The 3,834-nt window shown below is 38.2% G+C and overlaps 1 non-coding gene across 1 annotated transcript; it reads left to right on the top strand.

Annotated features, from left to right (window-relative positions):
- The first annotated feature begins 214 nt into the window (after positions 1-214).
- On the top strand, positions 215-286 carry TRNAC-GCA. Its single transcript has one exon. It is a non-coding gene; the product is annotated as a tRNA-Cys (tRNA).
- The last annotated feature ends 3,548 nt before the right edge of the window (positions 287-3,834 follow it).

Genomic DNA, 3,834 nt, shown 5'->3' on the forward strand with positions numbered 1-3,834 from the left:
TCCATTGTGTTGCATTTCTTTTATCTTTGTGGGGCAATCTCTCTCCCTGCCCAGAGCTTTCCTGCTCCACGAGTTCACAGAAGAGGTACTTAAGGGTCCTGCTGCAACTGTCTCAGGAGTGCTGCATCCTGCATCTCTTCATCTCTGCAATGATTGTCCACCTTAGAGCAGCCATCTTTCTATTTAATATTCTGTAAGGCTTACTCATGGGGCTTCCCTGGTGGCTTAGATGGCAAAGCGTCTGCCTGCAACGCAGAAGACCCAGGTTCGATCCCTGGGTTGGGAAGATCCCCTGGAAAAGGAAATGGCAACCCACCCCAGTACTCTTGCCTGGAAAATCCTATGGACAGAGGAGCCTGGTCGGCTACAGTCCATGGGGTCCCAAAGAGTCAGACATGACCGAGTGACTTCACTTCTTCACTTTAAGGCTTACTCATGGCAAGATTTCTTGATGCATCCAAAAAATGTATCTAAGTGATGTTATTTAGGAAGCCAGGTATGGTGTGTTGGGAAGGTATAGGCCACTTCATTTACAGAACGTTAAAAATTTGCCTCTCTATAGACCATTTCTTTGCCCAAAAGCTGGAGTCTATTTGGATGGTGCAAAACTAATTGTGGTTTAGCATATTGAAATTTGCCATTTGATATTGGAACACATTCTTATATAAATGTGGTAAGGTTATACATCATTTTAATGCACATTTCTCGGTTTATGTTATTTTGGTTAATGACATTACTTGCTGTATATTTTATATTTATTTTAGGCTGTGGAAATGATGTTAGATAAAAAGCAAATTCAAGCGATTTTCTTAGTTGAGTTCATAATGGGTTGTAAAGCAGTGGAGACAACTTGCAACATCAACAATGCATTTGGCTCAGGAACTGCTAACTGCTAAATGTAGAGTGCAGTGGTGGTTTGAGAAGTTTTGCAAAGGAGGTAAGAGCCTTGAAGATGAGGAGTGTAGGGGCCGGCCATCGGAAGTTGACAAAGACCAATTGAGAGGATCATCTAAGCTGGATCCTCTTACAACTACATGAGAAGTTGCTGAAGGACTCAGTGTTGACCATTCAATGGTCATTCAACATTTGAAGAAAATTGAAAAGATGGAAAAGCTTGATAAGTGGGTACCTCAGGAGCTAACCAAAAATCAAAAAATCATCATTTGGAAGTCATCTTCTCTTATTCTGCACAACAACAGCAATCAATTTCTCAGTCAGATTGTCATGTGGAACAAACAGTGGGTTTTATATAAATGGCAATGATCAGCTCAATGGTTGGGCTGAGAAAAGCTCCAAAGCATGTCCCAGAGCCAAACCTGTACCGAAGAAAGGTCATGATCATTATTTGGTGGTCTGCGGCCTGTCTGATCTGCTACAGCTTTTTGAATCCCTATGAAATCATCACACCTGAGAAGTATGCTCAACAAATCAATGAGAAGCACCAAAAATTGCAATGCCTGAAACCAGCATTGGTTAACAGATTGGACCCAATTCTTCTCCATGACAAGGTCTGACTTCACTTTGCACAGCCAGTGCTTCAAAAGTTGACCAAATTGGGCCACTAAGTTTTGCCTCATCCATCATATTCACCTGACCTCTTGCCAGTCACTTGCCACTTCTTCAAGCATCTCAACAACATTTTGCAGGGAAAATGCTTCCACAAACAGCAGGAGACAAAAAATGCTTTCCAAAAGTTTGATTCCCAAATCATAAACAAAAATAAGTTTGTTTATCAAACTTATTTCTCATTGGCAAAAATGTGTTGATCATAAAGTTTCCTATTTTGATTAATAAAGATGTGCTTGAGCCTACTTAAAATGATTTAAAATTCACAGTCCAAAATGGCAATTACGTTTGCACCAACCTAATATATTGGCATCATGTTCAACTTACTTGAATTAAGCTTTTTTTCCCCTCCTCTCAATGATACAGAGAGTGAACTTAATGAAAATAAAGTGGTAGGCATGAAAGAAATTTATAATAAACCTTAACTCTAGCCTTACATGCTATGATTCTCAAAATTTAACTTTTGTGTAGGGACTCTAATGTTGTTCCTATATTTCAGTGATTAAAGTGGTAGAAGTAACTGCATTTAATTTTGTCATGTACATCTGAGCAAGTGCTTTAGTCTACCTTATTGCTTACATTGATACTGTGATATAGAGGGTGCCAGAGATCACTTCAACTCTGCCATGATAAGCAGATTCCTTCTTAATATTCAAGAAAGTGCATCTGCGGGAGAAAAAATTCCATCAGAGCAACCCATGATTCAGGGAATTTTGCCTGGGTTTTTTTGCTCACCGCCATCTGGCTCTCAGGTCAGAGCTACCCTCCCTCTCTTTTTACCCCTTTTTCATAATGGGTCATGGTCAGATTTGATGTCTTCTATTATTCAAGTATGATCTCAGTTTGTCCTCGATTGTGACTTATCTACACTTTCTGGACTTTGATGGCCTATGCATAACCTTGTAGATACATTTGACCTACATTTCTGTTTTGTGTTAGTTTTGAAAACTAATGGCAGGAGTCACAAAGAGAAAGATACTGGATGCAAGGATCTCTGTAGAGGCCCAGTCAGATAAACAAAGACCAATAAATTACATTCTTCTAAAGCAGAATCCCTGCCGATGTACATGTGTATTTCTTTGAACTCAATTTTGAATATATTATCTAGTTGGGTCTAAAACAGATTATTCCTCCTTCATTTCTTCATAATGTGATCCTCCAATGCAAGAACAACTCTTGAGGATTTTTTTTTCTCAAATACCTTCCAAAGAATCCTCCTGAAAACAGAAGGAGGAACCTTGGGAGACGAGTGTCTTTAGTGTGGGCTGGGAGGCTGATGGTTTGTCTGTGACTTAGGAAGCCATGCTTCAGTGTTTTCTCAGTACTCTATGCAAAGGGCAGAAGACATATGGCCAAGTTAACTCATTCTTTAAACTAACACATATTAAGCACTTACAGATAAACACTCAAAACATGAAAATGAAGAAGACGTGGTCCCTGTCCCCATCTCATTGGGAAAGATAGACATATAACTTAAATCCTAAAACAAAAAGGTTTATTTATGGATAATGGGCATGATTATAATGCTTCATTGCCTTATAGGCAATAGATGTGCTTTTCAATACCATTGAAATATTGTAACTGGGGAGTAGAGTTAGCAACACAAGTCTCCTATAGCTTCACCATATTTTCTATCCATATCTATTTCTCCAGCTCCCTTTCGGTTTTTAATTTCCTGTCCTTCCCCAAGATCTCAGGCAGTTTCCTCCAGTGCCCCTTTGATAAACTGCAGGGCAGTGTTATAAGTTTTGGTCCATCTGCTAGCCCCCAGATCACTGACTAAATGTACCAAGATTTAAAATCTCTTGGCAAAGCTGTTGGTTGAATCTCCAATAAAATTATGCACTGAAATGTGCTTGAATTGAAGACAAGAATGGAATGTTTTTGTCTGTGTTTATTCTTTTTAAAAATTTGCTTACTTTTTATTGAAGTACAGTTGATTTAAGCATGGTGTTAGTTTCAGTAGTATAAGGGTGTACAAAATATATATATATATATATATATATGTATTCCTTTTCAGATTTGTATATATTATTACAAAATATTAAGTTGAGTTCCTTGTGCTATATAGTAGGTTATTGTTGGTTATCTATTTTATATACAATAGTGAGCATATGTTACTCCCAAACTCTTAATTTATCCTTCCCCCTACTTCCCTTTCCCCTTTGGTAATCATAAGTTTGTTTTCTATTGACATTTTTTATTGATAAACTCCCTTGAATCAAGGACTCAAACTTTAAAACCAAATATGCCTAAAAGGAGGGTCAT

This window comes from Bubalus bubalis, chromosome 17, assembly GCF_019923935.1.
Source record: "Bubalus bubalis isolate 160015118507 breed Murrah chromosome 17, NDDB_SH_1, whole genome shotgun sequence".
NCBI lineage: Eukaryota > Metazoa > Chordata > Mammalia > Artiodactyla > Bovidae > Bubalus > Bubalus bubalis.